We start from the raw sequence: 23,131 nt of genomic DNA, 5'->3' as shown, positions 1-23,131 counted from the left end.
TCTGAGATTAATTCTTTATGTACATTCTCACTACCAGTGTAACATTCTTTTAATTTCTGTAGCTCTGTCTGATAATTGGCTTCTTCTTGATCATTTTAATAGATGACTTTTCAGCAAATCTAATGTCATGGGCTTAATAAGAATAATAAGAGAAAAAATCACATTTTCCTCAGTTTTCTCTGTAGCTCCATAAAAATTTCAAATTCTTTAATTATATCTTTCAGATGACTGCTGCATGTTTGGAGAGCTCAATTTGCAGTGGGGTCCTCTGCATTTTTTGTAACTTTTTTATCAACTGTATATTTCTCTTTCAAGACCTTCCTTCCCATGCCTTGCACTTCTATTGTTGGGTAAGTTTACAAGTGGTGGTGAAGAATTGTTTCTCATAACTAAGTCTTTTGTACATTTAAATAAGCGGTAAATATTTATAAAATCTTAAAAAGTATAGCAAGGGGTTTGTATTAATTGGTTCCTTAATGTCAGATTAATTGATTCCTTAATGTCATATGACAATTTGTACTCATCCAGTTTCCACTTTGCACTTAACGAACATTGATGCCTTTATGCTAGACCCAATGTAGAGTTCAAGTGCTAAAATATGAACTTAACTTTTTAGTTGCCCAACTGCTCTGTTAATTTTGTGCTGTAATATATACGGATAAGAACTGCATAAAGATTGCTCAAGCAAATCCCAAGTGTGCAAGTGTGGCAGCACCTAACCTCTCTGTTTGGCTTTACAGCCTTAATGGCATTTTTCAGTGTAGGTTTGACTGTACTTCTTTAGTTTTTCAAAATGTGTCATGTTATCCTCCTTCTCCCTTGCTATTCCATGGCATCATTTTGAGGCTTGTATTTCATCCCCATATTGCTGATGAGCTGGTCTAGGCTGTGTATGGAACACTGCCAAGGGAGCCCACAGATATGCATGGAGACTCTTTTTTCTTGTCCTTGAATAAGAATGAGATGCTTTTCACAGATATTTGCTAATAGCGGGGAACAGAAAATTTTTAATCTTAAAAGAAGATTAAAAGCATGGCCAAATCTGAGTACATTTTAGTGGGTTTGACGAAGAATATGTCTACACAAATATATTCTCTTGCCAAATTTCAAGTCTTTCCTCCTAAGAAAATGAACTCCAGATGAAGAAATGACCACAGAGAAGGTCATCACATTCATTTTTAGCACTTAAAAAAAATTAACAAGGGAAAAAAATGACTTTACTTACAGGAGTGGCTGAATTCTCACTCCCATACCCACCCTTGCTCCACTTTCCTCTCTCACCTCCCATTTCCCCTGCTCTATACCAAAACATCAGACAGATTTGGGCACTTTGAATGCAAAAGTGTCAGACCAGGCATTAAAGCTCTGATGTTATAAAATCTGGAAACCAAGATCCTACTTAAAGTCCCAAGAAATCTTTATAATAATAAAAAATCCCATTACAGAACAGTAAGCTCTCCTTTTATTTAACTTTGACACTAAAAGAATTTAAAATTTCCTAATGTTTTATTTTTACTTCAATCTGCAACAAATAACTGGAGTTCAGATAAGGCTGAATATGCAAAACCTATGAAGTTCGCAATTAACACAGCATGCAATGTGTAGCATTTTTCCTATAGAGTAGCCCAAGCCTGACTTTAAATGCTTATGATAATTTTCAGTGATCATAGATTATTCCTCTTTGTATTTGAATTTGTACATATATAAAATTTATAAATCAAATGAGATATAAAATTTTAAAATCAGAGTACTTTATTATATTATTAACACAGAGGATTCATCAAATAGTATAAGATGGATTCCAGTCTTTTCCATTAGGTCCTTTGCAATTCAATACATTTTGTCACATTTTTTCAAAACTGAAACAACATTCTCTCTGGAGACCCATGTGCATAACAACATGGGAATTTTCTCCATAAAAGATATTATTTGGGAATGTCATTATAACTAATATCTAGTTTACTACTTTGACCTGAGAATTTCTTTTTTGCACCATGGAGGAACACTGCATATATGAGGCCAAACACTTTTTTGATTGCTCTTTCATCTTGACAGATGCAGTGCAGAGACACATAAGTGACACCTACTGAGAACAGTAATGGACTTTTTTCCTGAATTTTAAAACTCAACAGAGCATTTAGAATCTGGATTCAGTTGAAAACCATGAAAAATTCACAAATCCAGACATCTCACTCAGTAGGGTAATAATAATAAAGAAATCACTTTCCAAGTATCTTTTGAATAATTTACCTGCATTTCTCACTCTAAAGAATTAAGAAACATGTTTTAATAATTCTAACTGACTGGAAAAGGAGCTCTCTTATTATTGTAGGCTGTACCTGTTAGACCGGTATCTTGAAACTGGTTTGGGCTGGTGTGTAACCATGAAATATATTGAAACTCCTCAATATATAAACACAAAGGCAATGATTTGTAGCTGTCCTGTTTTTGTATATGTGCAGTGATAAAACAATGCTGATGGTTTTCCAATGCAAGTTTTTGTCTGTATGGATAGCTTCATGAAAATGAAATGAAAGAAAATGATGAAAGAAATAATGAAAGAAAATTCAGACTCAAGACCAAGACAATATATTCCAGCTGTGTGATTCTGCTCTGTCATCTTTGTGATGGCTGTGAAGAATTTTTCTGGGAGACTTCCAGGGCTTTGGCTCCCATTCTCTTGACCTTCTGCTATAGTACCCTCTGTAATTGTGCATCTAATCATACCACGGTGCTTTTCTGACTCCCTTACTTAATGCAGCAGGTTTGGTGTCCTTGGAGGGCTAGCTTAGAAATCAGAATAGCACACCCAGTAGTGGAGAAATAGGGGAAAATATTAATGTGTGATGTAAAAGTCTTCTATAGAAAAGTAATTTACTTGGTAGCAAAGTTCCCAGTGAAAAGCATTCTGCACTGTTTCAGAGAAAGATTGCCTGGATGAGTTCTAGCATCTGATGAGCTGGAGGCTGACAGTGAGAGGGACTGTCTCAATCACAGATGTTTTCTCAGTCCCACGTTTGAGAGGCTTTGTTTTGGCACAAGATGATAATCACTATGAGAATGAGAGGTTCACAGGCTGAGCTGGGTAGTGCGAGGTAAATATGTGACATGAGATGAGATAAGGGGAGGACGACGTCTGGTATCAGAGATGGTGGAAAATCTGCCTAAAGATGTCTCTGTATACAAGCTTGGAGGCCCTATACAGATGTTTTAATGTAGCTCTTTTTACGCTTCTTCAGGATGAGTGACAGGAGGGAAAGCAGTTTGTGAGGAAGTGGGAGCAGGTCAAGAGCTCATCCTGAAGGCAGTCATGGACAGTGGACACACTGATATGCAGGGGCACGTGATAAATCCAGATCTACAACCGAGAGAAGACTTTTACATCACACATTAATATTTTCCCCTATTTCTCCACTACTGGATGTGCTATTCACATTTCTAAGCTAGCCCTCCAAGGACACCAAACCTGCTGCATTAAGTAAGGGAGTCAGAAAAGCACCGTGGTATGATTAGATGCACAATTACAGAGGGTACTATAGCAGAAGGTCAAGAGAATGGGAGTCAAAGCCCTGGAAGTCTCCCAGAAAAATTCTTCACAGCCATCACAAGGATGACAGAGCAGAATCACACAGCTGGAATATATTGTCTTGGTCTTGAGGGTATCTTCTCTACAGCTCCTCAGTGCCCTGGTAGACACCAATAAGGAATAAAAATTAGGTCCAGATCACTTATTTGGATTTCATCTCACTTCATTTTATTAGGCTGTGCCCACCTGTAATTAATTTTTAGCATGACAGATGTCCTGACCTTTTTTGTATGTTAAATTTGACCGAGAAAGGACTTTTAGGTTGCTGCAGAGTCTATCATTCATAATCTAACTTATATTTTGTGCATAAGTATGATTGCATCAATAAAGCCTGGGTTAAGCAAAAATGTCAGGACTTTTTTGAGGCAACCATCTACTTAAATACTGGATGAATTGTTCCTTCTTCTGTAGGTAACAATGATAGCACCTTGGTGTGCTTAACATCCCTGAAAATTACAGTTATTATTCTATCAATTTTCAAGGTTTCCTTTATAACTAGGAAGTTTTCCTGTGCCATTGATCTAAATTCAAGTGAGTAAAGTAGCCTGGGGCTAGTATGGGCAGACACTGAAGAGAAAAAGTATTGAAGCTATGCTTTTCTGATGGTCACAGTTGAAATTTAGTTGGCTGAACTTTTGAAAGATGGCGGACACACTGGCTGAAATTCCAAATGATATATTAGGCTGAACAATCTCAAATTTTCCCTTTGGTAATTTTAGTGATTTTACTAAAACCAAACAACAAACAAAACAAAGCATTTAAATAATGCATGCTCAGAGTGCTAGTGACTCGTGTAGAGTTAGGAGAATTATATATAGTAAATAAATCATAAGATAAATTTTTTCCTTTTTCTGTTGGCAAATTGTCTTTTGAACAGCTCATAGTTTTCCTAGATTTATTTGAAATTAATCAATTAAGGAATTATGTTATTAATTGTCTTTACCTAATTGTGAGAGAATTATTTGGAAATCTGAAATAATAAGGAATTATAGGGCCATGATTGCACATTTCACTTCATTTGTTTTTGCTCAAGGTTAGCTGTGCAAAATTTCAGCTTCAATTTCCAAATATTCATGTATGTGAATTTTAAAATCCTTTTACAATAATACTCTTCAATATTTTCCTGTAAGCTTTATATACCAGTGAACATTTCTATAATAAATCTCTCTACTTAAACTATTTGTAGAAATCAAATAAAATAATAGAAAGAAAAAGATTAAGTATTGAAAGAATATTTTCCAGGAAATAATTTCGAGCTGGGCTTAAGGTGACAGTGAATTTTTTAATAAGCTTTGCTTATTCCTGATACCCACACAAGCATGCACTCACTAAATGGTATTAACATTTGGCAAGGCAGCAAATGTGCAGGTTATGCTGTGGCTCCTGATGGGAAGAGGAATATTACAGAGCTAAAGGATCGACAGAATGAGACTTCAATTCATTAGCTCTTGAACAATCATTTCAGATACTTAGTACCAGAACTCCCTGACTGACATTGAACATTCATTGAAAGACAAGTTGAAGTCAGAAAAGGTAGAAGAAAAGGCAACTGAAATGGCTACGGGAATAAAGCAGCTGCCTTGAGAGGGAAGACAAAATAAGCCTTTGGAAGAGAAAGCTAATGGAAAATAAAAATTAGGTTTATATAATCATGATGATGATGGCATAAGATCAATGAGAATTGTTATGTAGAAAATTCTTAAAATCTGGAATTTCAGAGCTAAGAATCTCATAAACGACAGATGCGAAAAAATCTATTTTTTTTAATAGGTAATGAACTTTTAAAATGTGTTGTCACAGAAGACTGTGAAGACAGAAAATATTAGTGTTTCAAAACAGATCAGACTAAGATACTAGAGAGTACAGGCAGGGATATATTCTCTATCCCATATCCATACCTATCATGTATTCAACAGCTGTGAATCCCCGGAGAGGAAAAAGGCAGGTGGCCAAATTCACATGCTCTGACTAAACACCATCCCCCAGTGCCAGTGTTAGAGGCAGGGTGGGGTGTCGGGAACTGGTCTCGCTCCATAGGATATTTATCACAGCCTTGTAGAATCTGAAACTTTTCTAGTATATGCACTTTCTGTTTGTTTACTTCTGCTCAAAATAAACATTGGTTCCCCATGCACTATCAATCATTTTCTTGTGATTAGGTAGCATGAGGCAGAGGTTATGAAAATTTCAACACCTTCACAGAGCAGAGCAAAGCTTTATATCTGTATGTGGTTCTTAAAGTTCCCTTAGAGATTTACTGGGGCATATTCATTCCACTTTCCCCTCCCCATATGAACTCTGTAGAGTTTCAGAGTCTCACAAAACCAGATCTCTAGATGTTAAGCTTTTTGTTTATGAAAAATGAAGTATTAGTTTTGTTCCATGAGAAATTTCTGTCTTAAGGGATTATCTCATCTTGTGCTTTGTTTGCTGGACATGGGAAGTGCACATGAAAAAATCTTAACCAGTGCTGGTGCACTGTTGTAGCTCTGCCTGCAGTAGCAATGATAATGATATTGAAATGAACCTTAAAAGCATAGTCAGCTCACCTGGAAGTTCTTTATTAAAAAAAAAAAAAAAACAAACAAAAAAAAAAACCAAGGAAAAAAAAAAAAAACATGTGGTTGAAAACAATAGAAAAATATTTTTTTAAGACCAAAAGGACCACAGCAAGCTCAGTCTTACATGGGTGTTTAAAGAAAAAAGTCCTTCCAGACTGCATAGCTGACAGTCTCTCCCATGGCTGACAGAGAGAAAAGAGACAGTTTTCCTTTCATGCCCTATACTTTCTTCCTCATGACATAAACAGGAAAAACAGAGAGTAATGGACAATTTTCTGCTACCCATTTCTCTTGTGACAGCAGAGGAATATAAAAGGGACTCTAAGTGCCATCCATTCACAAATTTCTTCATTTATAAAAGCAACACAGATTTCACAAAATCACTTAATTCTGAACTGAACAGATAAAACATTTTCCACTTTACATAACACCAAGGAACAGATTACACTGTTTATTTGTTTATTTTGTTTATTTGTCTGTAAAAAGTACCAATGACTAAATATTCAGGCTGCAATAAAACAAAGTTCCCTTCCCTCCTTAACTGTTTTTGCTATCATCATATCTTTGTTGGTGAAGCCCTGAATGCAAACCTGCAGCAGCAAGACTTCCACACAATTCATGCAGTCACATAAATTCAGTTTCTTGTCAGAGAGATGTTTTCAGTTTAAGGCATGCATTTGGGCTATGAAGCAACTTAGATGATCTCTCCATGTTTATATTTCTTCAGAGTGACATAACAAACTTTCAATACAGAGGTCAAGCATCAAAGGCAGTTAGAGGTTGTTGGCATTCATTTGTCTTCTGGGTACAAAAGAGAACATTTATTCACTTTGAACATTGAAGAGCTGAAAAAAGACTTTAAATCACTGTGTGTTAGAGGCTAGTTCAAAGAGCATGGAGTATAACACCATACTACTGGTCTATAAATGGAGAGAAGTACATAGGAACAGAAAAAAAAGCTTTAATAACAGCCCATGAAAAACCCACAGTGTGTGCAGAGCTGCTGTTACAAGTGTGAGAAAAGAAATCTAACAGGATAAGAACTTATACTGAAATTTTAAGAAAACATATAAAATAGAGATTAAGCTGTGGCATTATGTAAAATATTAGCTGATTTACCCCAAACCCTACCATAATCATGCTTCACAGCATGAAGATGAATGAAGTAATTCTTTGCAATGCTGCTTCCTCTCTGGGCACGCTCCTTATTTGTCACCATCAAGAAGGCTCCGGGCAGAACTAGAGAAGCAGTCAGGACTGAAATCTAAATGCCTTCTAGAATCTGGGTGATTTTAGAGTTCAGTAAATATGGAAGAGGCTTTTCAGCTTGGCTGAACTGAAGTTTAGAATTAGAATTCTAAATTCTGATTTAGCTCTTCTCTAATTAGATGCCTAAATTTTATTTTGGGTCAAGGATAAAAGGTTTTCAGATGCTTCCTTATTTTCTCAAGTGTTCTCTGCTCTTCATAATCTGGCATACAAAGTACCTCTAGAACTAGACACTATGGGGTTTTTTTTGAGGTAAACAAAGTGCTTGAATCTTTATTTCAATGAAATTTAGATAAATATGTTCTTCTGCCCTTAAAGTCTAGTACTCTCTACATTCACGACTCTATAGTTGTGCCTGTACATAGCTACTTTTTGAGGCCATAATCAAGTTCTTCATTCAGAAATATTGCATTTTTCTCCAGAAATATTAAAGTCTGAGCTTTGTCAAGGATATCTTACTGTTAAAAATTTATCAACTGACTCAGAAAAAGGCCCATGTAAGTCCTTGTGTAGTTGCTGCATTTTGATTATACCTATTTTGAGAACTAGTGTTACTTTGAATCATGAATATGTGAATGTACCCTGTGCTCATGACTGAATTCACCTTGAAGAATATGAAAACTATTATACCAAATAGAATCATAGAATATATTGGGTTGGAAGGGACCTCTAAGATTTGAACTCAGTCTCAGATCACTCAGTTGAACTCTGGGACATCTTCAACAAAATTCAAAACTCATTTTATATTCATACTTATATATTTATTGCTAAAATATATATGCATTGTTAATATATTGCTAAACAACAGGTATAAATTCAGAATATCCTTATGTGGGATTTCCAGGTAATAAAACAGGCATTTTTTTGAGTGTGGAAGACAAAAGTTGTAACATATGAATGCCCCCTGTTCTTCCTCCTCCTTCCCTTAGCTTTTCTATCTGAGGTGAGGCCATCTGACATGGAATGTCCATTTGATTAATTTGGACCAACTAGCCCAGCTGTGTTGCCTCCTAGGATCGGCCTTCAGATGGAGGGGGAAGGTTGCACACCATAACATCTGTTGCTGTGCCAGCCCTGCTCAGCAGGACCCAAAGCACCCAAAGGTGAGTTATCAACACCTTCCCAGCCAGAGCTGAACCTGCACCAACCAACCAGCACAGAGCAGAACTTGGTGAGGGCTGCTGTGAGGAAATGACCTCCAGCTCAGCCTGACCCAGTACACCAATGGACCAAAATAGAAAACAAAAGCTGTCTAAGCCAGAAAGTTATCAAGAGCTCAAAGGTGAAGGTCTGAAATCATAAAAGCAAAGTCTGTTGCATAGCTCAGCTCTACATCTTTTGAGTGTTGGCACCCAGCTCCTGGACTGGAATTTATGAGGCCAAATACTTGGTTGAAACTACTAAACATATAAATTAGTTAGTCAAACTCAAGTTAATAGATTTGGGTTCATAGTAAACAGCATGTTGAGCACAAATGTATATAAACTATTTAATAAGAAACAACAAAAGAAGGATTTATCTAAAACACAACCTTCTCCATGGAGGCCAGTATCACTGATTTTTCACCCAGCCCACTTTTGCATAGCAAATTCCTGGGTCAAGCTCTTGCCTATGAAATGGAAAGCTTCCTCCACCACTGAGAGTTTTTTACATATTTGTCTGCGTTATGCATGTATATAAGTATAGCATCAGTAATCTCATGTTATGGATAAAAATTCTTCTATTTAGAGAAATATTCTGCAGTTTTTAATGCAAAATTTTTAAAGGAAGAAAAAATGTGAGACAAAACAGCCATGACCTGGCTAAGTAGGCAATAATTTGGTTTGAAAAACAAATTTTGAAGTTTGAAACATATAACAAAGTCGGTTGTCTGTATTTAGAAATGTTAAGTGCTGAAATGCACTTGTACATTGGTTCATTTGGTACTGTAGTCATATATGGTAGGACAGTCCCTTCACAAGGGTGTCATCTGCATTTTGCCTCAAAAGAGCTGGAGCACTTCTCAGCGTTAAAACAGACAGTTCAGCAGCCAACATAGCAGAAATCACAATACAAACACTAAAGAAAAGCCACAGGCAGGAATACATATGTTACATATTTGTAACAAAACACCTGTGGTGGAAAACTTACTTGCACAAAGAGAATATGTAAAATGTTTGTGTGAATAGAATTGATCACTGTTTGCCAGAGTGCCAAGGGAAGAATACTAGTTTGGGAAACATCTCAAGTCCTATAGAGCTAGATCATAACAAATTAAGATTTTAATCTCATGCTTCAAGGAATAAAAAAGTCAGACTTCTTGTCCCAAGATACATCTCACAGGAAAAACCATTCCATCCTATGTTAGAGGATGCAAATCAAGTTTATTACATTCACAGATCTGGAAATCATTGCGTGAGGGGAGAAATAAAGTGAATAACTATATAACTGGTCACTGTAAGTGAAAAAAACCCAAAATATATCTCATATTTATACATATACTTGAATTAAAGAAAATAAATTTATGTATTGTTCTAAAGCAGGAAGAGAAAGGAAAAGCTGGGGAGAAATGGTTGACATCACTTTTCTAAGTTTGAGCAACCAAGAAGGTTCAAGTGGGGTGCTTAAAAAATGAGACATCTGTTCAACATTGCTGTGAAAACCACCATTTCTATGAATTGATTTATATGCAACAACAATGACATTTCACAGAAAAATACAACATTTGCTGCTCTAGTACTTATGTTAAGGTGTAAAGAAATGATGTCTTGATTTGAGAAAAGTGGTAGAAGGCTGTGACTGGTGGCTTAAGACAGATTTGCAAAGAGCAGCAGCAGTCAAGAAGTGTGAGTAATAGAAGTAACGTTTCAGAAAGAGAAGTGAATAAACTGTATATGCAGTTAGCAGCATAATGTGAGCCAACCCCCAAATCTGTCCTCCAGCAATTATGAAAGGGTCATGCAGACTCATTGGAATGATGAAATACATACAAAAATATATGTTTAACCTCTTTGAACCAGCAGCCAGAAAAATACAGTACAATGATGCTGGATAGCTTAAAATTCTTAATGAAGTGTTAAAGGACCTGGAGGGATAATGAAATACCCTAACATAGAGGTAATATAATAGTAAATGAAAATCAAAACAGCACATATTTAAGGAGAATGGAGACACAGTGCAAGCAAGTTTTCACTATCTATTTTACAATACGGTACTGGATCAAAAGAAGAAACCCACAGAACCCTGGACAAGCATAGGACACCTATAGTCCTAATATTTAATTTCTTTGTTTAACAGACTGGTTATTTATATTCAAAACATTACAGAACCTTAATATGGCTCATAAACTGCTGTTATTTTTGTACTTGATTACTAAGAGAAGATGTGAAATACTGGACTGATGATTTTAGCAAGAAGTTGGAGCTATTATCTGATGCTGAGACTCCTGCTACATAACATTGATTGGTTAGAAAAAATGATCCTGTCGGCCAGCTTTTCTAAGAATGATTTCTGGAAAAACACAGCTTTCCCACATGAGGTGATAGCTTAAAAATAAGAATATCTCTTACTACATACAGCTTTCTACAAATTAAGTAGTGACATCAAACTCAGTAGGCTTGTTGGCTTATTTAAAGTTGACTTCTTAACGTGGTCTCTCCACTCAGTATGACAGGACAGAGTTAAGAGCTCAGCAGTAAAATTCAAAAATTTGCCATTTATACAGGAAGAAAAATAATGGTAAGTTGAATCATTCCCAAAATGAAACTCATAATAATTCTGAGCAAATGACTGCTTTTAACAGTTATTTACTCTATTTTATGGCACAATGTTAACCCAAGCCATAAAACATAATGACTTGGACTGCAGAAGTGGCAGCACTTTTTAATTTTCATTCCAAAAATACTAATACACACTGCTTGTAACTTTTGCTTTAGTGCTTTGTATTTAATGTGCAGGAATTTGTTGTAAATTGCTATAAAAATTGGAATTAATTTCTAAAGCAAAATAAAAGCAAATTATTTCCTTCTGAAGCCTTCAACCATCTCCTGGACCCATAAAATAGTTTCTTTTATTGAACTGCTTATGAAAAATGTAATGTTTTTCCAAAGCAACATTCTCTGCAGAGATGTGCCAAGTGATCTGATCATAATGAGGGAGCTGGGTAACCATGGAATTTGTTTTCATCTACTTCATAATTACATTGCTTACAGTTCATGTTTTTAGCCTGCAGCTACCACAAAAACTTTTTCAGCATGTCTGACTGCCAAATCAGTTTTTCTGTCCTTGTTCTCTGCCGCAGCCGTGGCTGGTTGTAGCCTTTCTGATGGGTATCTAAGTGGTCTCAGGCATAACACCTTGTGCCTAATTGAAGCTAAAGTACTGTACAAGGTGAAAATCAATGTGTGGAGAGGAGAGAGGGTGATAGAAGCTGTCAAATGCCATTTCTGACAAGCACTTTTGGCTGTAAAGGAAACACAGGCCCGTCATAAGATGGAAAATTGCGGTCCCAAGTCTTTGTTTACTAGGTGTTCTCATTCTCAACCCCTTAAGAAAATTAACTAATTGAGCCACTCTATTTTTTTTTTAATTAGCAGAATCACACAAAAAAAATTGAGAGCGACAGAAGCTTTTACTAAGAGAACTGCTGAGAAAGAAAGCAAGAACTAAATTTCTCGGAGATTTTTGGAATTCAGTGAAGAAAACAAGAAGCAGGCAAAGATGACTTCTTAGATTCTCTTCTAACAAACAGGAGACAACTGGATTAAAATTGGGGGATGAAAGGCACCTCTGATGGACAGCCAACAATATGACAACATTCATTAGTAAAGATGAAAGAGAGTGAAAACAGAATATTAAGACCAAAAAAATGTGTGAAAAGCAGACTCCAATAAACTCAGAGCTTCATAAATATACTTTTGTGGAAAATAAACCTGATGAGGTAAAAAACTTGGTTCTTAGAATTTAGCTATTGTTTTAAAAACTGCATAAAGGGCACAAGTGTAAATTACAGTGGCAGATGAAAGATAGAAAGTGAAATTGGTCATAATGAGTTTTTCAATGGCTTAAAATTTAAGAATGAAGAATAGAGATGTAGAAATCAGGTAATTTATGAAGGATCTTAAAAGAATAGTTGGAGCATGAGGAAAAAAACAGAAGAGCCAAAGCTCAAAGCAATCACTGCTGGCAAGAGATGTGAACAGAAAGAATACCAGCAAAAGGGCTGGACACCTCTCAAGGGACCAGGAAGCTATCAACACATGATATCAAGAAACTGAAAGTAAATCTAATGTCTTTTTTGCTCGAGTCTTCACTAAAAGGTCAAGTTCAGTCAAATAGGCAATGCAGTAAATGCTCATGACAAAAGAATGAGTCAAGCTATAGAAGGATAAAAACAAGCCTGAGATTGCTAAAAATATTTATACACTTGCAAGTCAGCTGCACATGCCTGTTTCCACTCCAAGGCAAGTAAAAAAATGATTTCACTAATGTCAGAGGCATAAGGAGTCCTTCTGGAAAATTTGTGACAATAAGTGAAATTCCAGAAGACTAATATAGCTAAAATAACATCCACTTTTAAAATTGCAGGAGAAAAATAAGAATTACCAGCAGTCAGCTTAACTTCACTGATACAAATTAATTACAAAATTTGTATAAAGGCGAAAGATAATACGGACACAAACAAAAGCCAACATAGTAGTCAAACATGTCTAATTTTCTTCCACGAGATGAAGGACCTTTGTGTGTGGAAATACAATGTTTTCATGTCAATAAAATGCAGACACTTTTGAGACAACAAACCAGAGGACAGAGTGTGCCAAAAAGTTTTGGGCAATTGTACTTTCATTAATGGATCAGATGTTAGAAATTGTCAATTTCCAACAGTCAAGCAGCATTCTGGGAGAGGTAAATAGGTACCCTATCCCAAAATACGCAAGGCCTCAACCACCACGGACTCTTGTTTCCAGTGAGAGGCATTGACCACACAAGGTTCTTAAGTAGAGGTCAAGGAGCAGCAGTAGCAGCTCTGAGACAGGGTGCTTGCAAAGAAATTTGAAATGTAGGGGTAATCTGCTTTGGAGAAGATATACAGATTAGAGGCATCTGATGTGCAAACCTGACACAAAAGGGGAAATAAGTTGTTCTCCACACTGAGTGTGGGTAGGGAGGAAATTAAGGATTTAAACTGGGAGGATTTAAACTGGGAGATGAAATTAAGATCCAGACCAGGAATATAACTTCCTAGTGGGAAGACTAGAGAAGAGCAGAAATGGATTTTAGAGACATTAGAAATCTTGGTTTTTAAGAGTAGGTGGAGCAGACATTTTCAACACCAGCATGAGATCAAGGAAATGGACTGGATGACTTCATTTTCCTTGTATATCTACCTGCCTGACTGCTGAGGGAAGGGCAAAAGAGAAAGACAAAAACAATTCAGGGTGGAAGAACTTTCTGAGAGGACTGGATATAATTCACCACTCTGCAAAAAGTGAATACTAGGTCTGTGTAACATGAAGGTTTCCCCAAAGTCCCCCAGATTAAGTAGTGCTTAAGTGCTCTCCTGGAATTACACTGTAATCACTGATCTTCTGAACAGGAACCTTCCTGTCTCTTCCAAAACAAAGTGAACCAAAACCTCTGAATTGCTCTTGTTATTTCAATTTAATCTTGTTTACTGTATTATTGCCAGAAACTAACCAAAACCAAAGCCTCACTGTGTTAAATATTATATTAGAAGAATGAATAGTTCTTTCACCAGAGGGCTCACAGTTTGAAGGTAGATGGAATTTATTCTCCCTGCTTTCTTTTTTGATCTTTGAAATCTCTGAAGAAATGTAAATACACGTTTTCAATATAGATATATTGTATTTGAAATTTCAAGGAAAATTATTTTTTCTCATCCTAATTTTCAGTGCTTACAGTTTTCCTCAATAAGCATCCTAAAAGTTGAACTCTTTGAGGGCTATTTTAAACAGGTAATGATTTGAGTGTTTTGATGTTTGGGGGTATTATTAAGTGTTTCTTTATGTAAAATATCTTTGTAGTTGGAAAAATGTTCTACTAATTTGCAGTTACCAGCACTTGCGAATAGAACTGAGTACGACAACTGTATCACACTAGAAATTGTTTGTCATTTCTGAGTTACATAACCTGTATCTTGTCTTTACAGTCTGAATCTGATTTTGTAAGCCAACACAGTTTTAATCCAGTCCAAATGTCATTCATGGCTATTGTCAAACATTCCATATCTTTAATGTGAGCTAAAGACAACAACAACCGACATGAAGAACATATTGTATGAAGTGACTTTATGGGGTTTGATTCTCTTAAACTTAATTATTTTATGTGAATGTTTTTTCAAAACTTTCCACATACTTTCAAACTATTGGAGCAGTTTTGCTATGTGGTTAGCACTTTAAAATATATTCTTTCAATATAGTTTTGCTGGAGCATGGAGGGAATGAAATCAACATCACAGCATCAGAGAAACAAGGCTCATGGTAGAATGTATTTGCAGTGTGAATAAAACAAATATGTAAATGTTGTGGGCATTTTCCTAGAGAACACATCACAAAACCATATTGTGTACATGACTTTTGTCTCATAATATATGAGAAAATGTCTTTAAAATTTTTTAAAGTATTGCTAAATATGGGATTTGTGCTATAAATGCCATTGTACTAATCCAAGGGTTTTTTCACTGTGCAGATTGTCTGTTTGAATAACTATGATGTTATACTATTTCTTCAAAGAAATAACAATTTATGACATCTAAAGTTGGTGTTGATCTAACCTCCAAACTATAAAGTTTGCTTTAAAATAATTCTTAGCATATTCCCATTACAGACAGTGATTATCTTAGACAAATACCTATCAGCACATTTCATAGGTTTTTGTATTTCACTTACAATTTCGTTCTTTTAAGTGTGTTGAAGCATTTACTGTATCTATTGATGTCTGAACTTTATGTTGTTTTTCTCCTATGTTTTTCTCCATCCCCTTTGTAATACGCAAATTGAATTTCTGCAAAATTCTAAATGGCTATTTTCTTTTTGTCAAGCTTTGTTTGTGACTCCTTCTCTTGGACTTTACACTTTGTTTCAAATCTTTTTTTTCCTTATAAAAGGGTTAAATTATTAATACATTTATTCTGGATAAAGTTATTTGGCTTTATGCATCTACATACTCAGCTTTAGTAGACCAGTTAATGAACCTAATCCACTGCGCTTATTTTCACCTTCCTTGCTGCTTAAGAATGGACTGTAACATTTGTGTAAAGTTTGGCTGGGCATGTTCATTATTTTTTGAAGCAGGCTATGTGTGCAAATTTGACCAAATGAGTAATTGTTTACAATCTAAAAACTTAGTTTTCTATACTAACATCTATGCAACTAAATCTGTAACAGTAAAAAAGAAAAAACAACTCACTGTGAGATATATGAGATATATCTGGATTTTTGCAAACCTTGAGTTAAACTCAGTAATACATCCGAGCTATAGAAGCGTCTCCTTGTCATATTTAAAATTATTACTCATAACATGTACCTAAAAATATTAAATGCGGTTTTCATGAATGTTATGTATTTGATGGAGTATGAAAATAAGCAGTATCAATAAAAGTATAACCTGAAGAAAAGCTTAGCAATTTTTAAAAAATGTTTCAAGTGGAATTTTAAATTATAATCTTTTAATTTTATTTCCACATTCAACACTGCAAAACCAAAAAATAATTTTAAAATTTTCATTGCATTTGATTGGTAGCTTAATTTGAAGGACTGTAATTTAGTGGGTTCATTACCTTACCCTGAACCTATTAATCCACATAAGTAATTTACAAGGATGAAAATCTGACCAAAGCTTGTTCTAATAAAAATGAGGCAGCAGTTTTCTCTAATTTGACTTAATAATTTTAAGATGTCTAAAATTTTTAAAATACATATATTTTGTATTATATAGTAGAATATCTAATTTTATATTTTGCAATAGCTGTAGATTTTATAAATTGTACTAATGTACAATATTTGTGTTTTGTTTTGAAATTTGGGAAACATATTTGTGTAACTTTTCCTCTTGGCTTAGATATCCTTCAAAAATACTGCAATGAAATGGCATGGGCCAAAGTCTGTTTGCACATTATAGCAATTAAAAATGAAACAATGTTATTGCTTTCTTTATGCAAATGAGAAGTGAAATACACTTGAGATGATTTAGATACACCCATAAATCAGACAGGCTAAACAAAGTAAGCTTTGCTTTGCACAGATGTGACAGCCAGATGTGGATCTGCTTTTTATTTCATAGCTGTAATCTGTACTGGATTTAAGTTATTTCCTGAAAAATAAGGCATGCACTCAGAGCTGAAACATCACTAGTTGCTTCAGGTCAGCGCTTGTTTTTAGCAGGGATCTTTTTTTGTTTGGATTCTTTTTCTCTGGGGAAGAGGTGAAACAGGAATTTCTGTTTCAGGGATTTTTTTTTAAGAGCTCTTAAGAAAGACCAGAAGATTTCATGGCATCCAGATAGTGGAATCAGTCCTTAATTTTCTGCTTGTTTAAAAGAGTCATTAAAATTATTAAATAGTTTTTGGCAAGGGGTGGAAATGTTTTCACTGTAACAGGTTTGTTTCTATACTACATTGAGTTATCATTCTTTCAAGCCAAAATTAATATATATCCCAGGATGATCATGTTTTAGTGTAGAGAGTGTATTATTGATAGGGTCCCTTGGTGGAACAGGAAGCTTTCACATTTTTTGATCTATGCAACTGCTAATGCCTTCTCTAGAATTAAGATACCAAGATTTTTCCTTGGCATGCACATTCTTCCAGTTATGGGTAATGGGTGAAATGTCATCCTCAGTTATGTGGTCATGATCTCCAAGAACTTTGGGCCAATTTTATTGGAAGTGATGAACAAAACAATCTAAAATCTCCGCTGTGATTGCCAGTATGAGATTCAGGAAAAGTGTTATCATGTGTCTGTGCTTTGTATAGTCCTTATTTCCATCACCTTGAAAATGAATACTCCTCATCTAATGCCTTGCTCTAAATCTAACCTCTGCCAGTTCCAAATCAGTCTAAAACACCTAGGTGCTTGATAGTAGGAACTCAAGATGCTGATGCTTTCACAGAAAAAACAGTAGTCAAACACCCTTCAAATGGATGAAGTAGAAAGATGACCTTAAAATATACAGTGCATCAACTTTTTTTAGGCTTTCTAATTCATCTGCTTTCTGTGGGCTTTCCTCTATTCAGACACTGATTTTTCTGGATTGTCTGACAGCTACTAGGCAGTCATGATCTCTGAACCTCACAGCTCTGCCTTCCTGTAAAGTTGAGTGTTATGCTCACCACTAGTTAGGCTGGTAGATCCTCTGAAGATCCTCTCTCTCTTCTGAGACCAGCACAGCTATATCTGTGGAGTTAACTGGAAAATGTTTCTTCTAGTCCTTTGTCCTCTATGTTCTAAACAAAAGGTCTGCTTGGTATGTTTTTAGACTTTCAAGTCTTCCTTTAAGTGTAGCTAATACAAGTTATATAGGCTTGTAAATTTTGATTCTTTTTAGTGCTTTATGACTCCCACCAATCTATATGGAAGTTATTTGGTAAGTAGGAATAGGATCAGCTCCCTTTGTCCCTTTTTGAAGACATATTCTTGAAAGAACACATAGTAATTCTGTCAGGTAGAGCAAGGATATGAAGACCTGGTTTCATACCACTCCATCAGAAAGCAACATGGGCATGAAGTATGATCCAGCTGTCTTGGACTTTTCTATTGCTCAAATTATCTGACTGCAGTTTTAGACATCGCCATGAATTAAAGACTCCTAACTATAATTCAGCTTCTTCTGTTGCAGTATTCAGCATATCAAACCAGTTTTAAGGGCCAAGGTCTTTCCAGAGAAGACCACGTTCCTCTTTTTTACTTTTTTTTCTATTCTCTTTTCATCATTTGATGAACCTTAATGCAGGTCAGCTATCTACTTGGTGCATATTTCATATTTAGTTTCTGTTTGGTATTATTATCTTGGACAATGTTGTTCAGTTCTTGCTAATCTGGAAAAGAGAATAAAAATAGGCCTATGTAATTTGCTTATTTGGGCGGACAGGAGGTTAGTGAGGAAAGCAATGTTGGCATGGGAGAGTTCTCAAGTGTAATGACTCAGTATTAATTTAAAAACAGACTTAGAGAGTGGTCAGTTTACAATTTATAATCTGTCTGAATAGATTGGTCTGTAAACCTACACTACTTTTGCTGTGTTTTTCCAAAAAGTGGTTTGTCCTGGAACATGGTAAAAGGGCAAATCCTGGCTGTAGCCCATTTAGAATGGTTCTCTGGTAAACAAGTGTCTGCTGTTTTGTCATGACAAGAATTACAGGACCTTTTTTTGAAGTCTGTTTATTGAATTTATAATGTTAAGTTCACTTTTAAAAGTCAATTTAGGTCTGTCATAAACAAGGTAGCAAAAATGCAGGCCTATTTAGAAATACTGCTTCTTGCTTCAATCCATCATTTGCATTTATTTGTACCATGATGAACAATCTCCTTAATTTATCATCTAATAAATCAAAAATTGAAAACATTTTTTTTTATTTCAACATCAAACATTCAGGGTAGTTTACAAATGGCAACCCTGGATGGTATTGAATATTTTGATATTGGGTTTGTGCTCAAAATACAAAATTTCAAAATCCAGACTTCAGAGAAAGATGTGACTGGCTAGAAAAAGGTGTACTTTAAATAGAATATGTGGTTGGTTTAAGTCACAGTATTTTTGAGAAAGACTACATGAGCCCTCTGTAGATGTCTTTATAATGAGCTTCCACATTAATTTTAAGAAATCAGTATGATGTGCTGCTTGCAGATTATAATGTAATTCTGTAATACAAATTAGATCAGCTTTGAATGTCTTTGAAATGTAGTGTGTTAAAAATGGTATGTACAGGTTAAAAGATACAGATTCAGAACACCGGGATTTACATGAAATTATCACACATGCTTTGATAGAGTCCTAGACTGATTCAAAAGAGCAAGTTTCATATGAAGCTGTCTCATTTTCTTTGATAGCCACCTTGATCTTTATGCAGTCATCTATTAATTATATTACAGATAAGGTAAATAAAAGTGTTGAAATATTGAGATCACAGCCTCCTTTTTTCTTGTGAAGACTAAAGGTATGCTTCTATGAAGTCGGTGAGCAACGGGGAATGTTAAGGTATTCTTTAGCTGTCAGACAGTATTTATTTTGACACGTGACTGAAAGATCTAGAGTTCAATAGCTAAGAGCATAACTGAAAGGGTAAAACTTATATGTGATCTAGACCAAAGGTACTATAAGACAGTCTATGAATTTTCCAGGGTCAATGCACTGGATAACACTATGGAGGTTGTCTGGGTGGAATTTTATATTTCATTTAGTTCTCACAAGACTAAGCTGTAAGCCTCATCCTGCCATGTGCTGATCATGCCACACAACTGTCACCAGCACCACTCTGCATTCCAGCTTGTTTCCCCTCAGGTTTGGCCTCTCTGATTGCCTCACACAAACAGCTTGAAAGCTTTAACCCTGTTCGTTCTGGAGGAGCCCATCATGCTTAGTACAGACTAAACATAGGAAATTTGCTTATTTTATCAGGGTTCAGGATTTAGCAGTGTGAACTTTGAATGTAGAAATTTTCCAACTTTTTTTTATTTAAAGGCAGCAACACTTAGCTAATAAGCTACAGTGTCACTGTTAAACAGATGTCACTACAGAATACTCAAGAAATTGGCTAACCTGCTTACTCTTTAATTCAGAATTTTTCAAAAGCAAATTCCTTTGATTTCAGTAAGCCTTAATAGAAATGTCTAACCTGTAAAAGGTATTTATCACTATAGAGATGGAATATTCAGCTGAACTAAATGCATTTGTTCACCTTAATATTAAATTCTAGTGTTCTGCCCTCTGTAGATATAGATAAAGGAACCTGCCACAAAAAAAAGCAATCAAACCATGTGTATCTTTGTTAGAACAATAGCTTAATTTAAACAAACATACAAGTCCCTACAAAAAAACTTTGTGAGTGTAGTAGGTTTAATTCAATTTGGCATTGTCTGAAGACTATTCAAGAGGCCTTCCTTATTTTTTTTTCTTTAGATGTCCGCATATATATAAATTTTAAACTGATATTGCTAACATTGCATGATATGGCTCACTGTGAGATCATCAAAAGTTAGTCACTACACCTCTGTCTCCATTAATATACTAAAAATGTGAACTAGCAATATGCTCATAAAGCACTCTGTATTGCTTCTTTAATTATTGGTGCATTTCTGCTTTAAGGGGTTCTTTTCCTAGTTCTGTATGTTTCAGTCATAGTCTTTAAAGGGTTTATTGTCCAAACATGCATATCATTCCTACCTCCATTGACGATATTTATGCTATAAACGTATGAAGAGGGAAAACAGTCCCTATGCTTTTAAAAGTAGTTTATATAAATATTGCAAGAAGAAAACTATTCAGAACCCTGTCCAGTATTTTTTCTGTACTAAAGTTCTTTTGTAAACTCACTTTGTAGTCAAGACAGATGAGTTTTTTGTAAGTTTATTTTTCTCAAACCAAGGAATGCAATTAGGTGACTTTTATCTAAAACAAAAATCTGCTGACTTGGACTAAAGTTTTGTAAAATGAGGAGGTAAGCAATGGTTACAGCAAGAATTTCCTAGACTACAATTGTATAGGTGCTTATTCCTAATTTTGTATTTTTCTCTGCAGAATCATTATGCACGAAAACCACGTGAAGCATACAGTGGCTATAGACACACTGAAGAGAGTATGGAGAATGGAAGGAAAGAGAGATGAATCCCCTGAAAAACAATGATACAAAGCTATAAAAACATTATTCTTCTTGTAGGATGACCAAGTGATATCTTCTGCTAGACAGGTTTTCATCAAAGCCAATGTTATGCTATGTGTATTAAGATCATCTTTGGTACAAGACAAAGAGTGGTAACATCTGTGCATGAAAAAACAGTGATTTAATGTAGCAATGTACTAATGTAGAGAAGGAAGCTTATTAAATAGATATGCATGTTTTCCATAAAACAGAACTGGCTTATTGCCAAGAAAGGATGAGCACTTTGGTTATAAGAACGTAGTTTCAGCAGGTTTTCATTCATAAGCTAAATTTACTGCAAAATACATTTCTACTGGGTATGAATGTTCTTTGCTCTTCTGGCCTTTGGGTGATTAATCTAAAATTGTCAAAACTGAAAAGTGATGTGTGCTTATAAGTCATGTGTATGCTTGACATTTTTGAAAACTACATCCTGAACTATGTATCAGACCACACAAGGTATGCTTTTATGGACAACTTCAAAACAGCCAAGACTTTGTTATGTAGATTTACCTTTTTTGATTGTTTGGTCTTGTTAAACTTTCTCAGGGGTGGGGTATTGGGAAGGGGGATTAAAAAAAACCAAAAAACAATTGTCATAGCTCTCATGTCATGCCAGTATAAATAATTTTCAGACATTTTACTGTAGTAGACAAGCAACACATTATTTTATTGAATATGTCTATTAAAAAACTTTAAAAAATTAATTTATTTTCCCCTCTGAATAAACTTATATATCTAGTAATTCATATATACATGTCACCTATTGTTTGGGTGCTTGGGGTCATTTTTATTTGTTGTTTTTTCTGATTTGGTTTTTAATTGTTAAAAAAATTATCTCTTAAGTCATTCACACACTATCAAACTCAGAAGCAAAGGCTTTCCAGATCACCTCCAAATGGCTCTGGATTGTCTGACATGGATCAACATCTCATACTACAATGACCATGACATGGCCAAAGGAAACACAATGCTCAAACTAGCTGGAGACATCGGAGTTGCGGCCAAAATCTCTGTTGATGTTCTAAACCAATGTTTGTCCTTGCAGCTGTGAGAGCTGGCACTGGCATGCTACTTGTTGATGTACACAGACAGGAAACTTGCGATAACACCATGAGAGTCATTAGAGAGGGGCTGACATCAGGTGACCTCTTCTAGGTGGCAAAACGATTTTCAAGCAGAACATCGGCCTTCAAGGGCAAGTTGCAGATGAGCAGGAGAGGGATTGTTTTTTCCTAGTTCATAGTTTGTTGGTTTGTTTTTGTTTTTTTTTATTTTTTACTTCAGTACCTTTTTTCTACCTTTTACAATCAATTTTTTCTATGGCCTATGTTGGATAATAAGAAAAATCCATTGATTTCACTTGATTGACTGTGGGTGAACCATTTAAAATAGAATGTTGGAGAATTTTTTAGCTTTATGATGAGATTTTATCTTTGGTATCATTTTCTTCCAATATGGATAGTTTCCATGTTAAGTGTAGGTATACCACACATTAATATGTTACAGAAGGTATTTTTAAAGATAAAGCTACCAGTTACTTTTTTTCTGCTTGGTTAAAAGCTGTCTGCCCCTTTTGAAAAAAAAAAAAAAATAGGTGTTTTCTTGCAGGAAAATCTACATCCACAAGACTAAAAGACACAGTAAAGGTAGACTATCTGCTATCAGCTGAGGAAATCTGAGACAATGTTGCATTGAAAAATAGTTAGAAGAGTTTGATTTATCATACATTTTGAAAGGTCACTCGTCCTGTGATAACAGAGGCTGACACTTCAGACCCTGGCTTCCTCTTCCAGATCCTACGTGTCTGAGCAAATCCAGCAGTGCAGCACACCAGTGACCACTCAACAGATGTTTGTACCT

The 23,131-nt window shown here is 35.3% G+C and overlaps 1 long non-coding RNA gene across 3 annotated transcripts; it reads left to right on the top strand.

Moving 5' to 3' along the window:
* The first annotated feature begins 15 nt into the window (after nucleotides 1–15).
* On the top strand, nucleotides 16–21,790 carry LOC141730129 (uncharacterized). Of its 3 annotated transcripts, none has more exons than XR_012581583.1 (3): nucleotides 16–350; nucleotides 8,346–8,519; nucleotides 21,148–21,790. It is a non-coding gene; the product is annotated as an uncharacterized LOC141730129 (long non-coding RNA). The 3 variants fall into 3 exon arrangements; XR_012581584.1 differs by lacking the exon at nucleotides 21,148–21,790 and adding an exon at nucleotides 11,991–15,981; XR_012581582.1 differs by lacking the exon at nucleotides 21,148–21,790 and adding an exon at nucleotides 11,988–15,981.
* Nucleotides 21,791–23,131: the final 1,341 nt, after the last annotated feature.

This window comes from Zonotrichia albicollis, chromosome 1 (genome assembly GCF_047830755.1).
Source record: "Zonotrichia albicollis isolate bZonAlb1 chromosome 1, bZonAlb1.hap1, whole genome shotgun sequence".
Classification (NCBI taxonomy): domain Eukaryota; kingdom Metazoa; phylum Chordata; class Aves; order Passeriformes; family Passerellidae; genus Zonotrichia; species Zonotrichia albicollis.
Note: the sequence above shows the minus strand (reverse complement) of the source record. Positions and strands in the feature narration are given on the sequence as shown.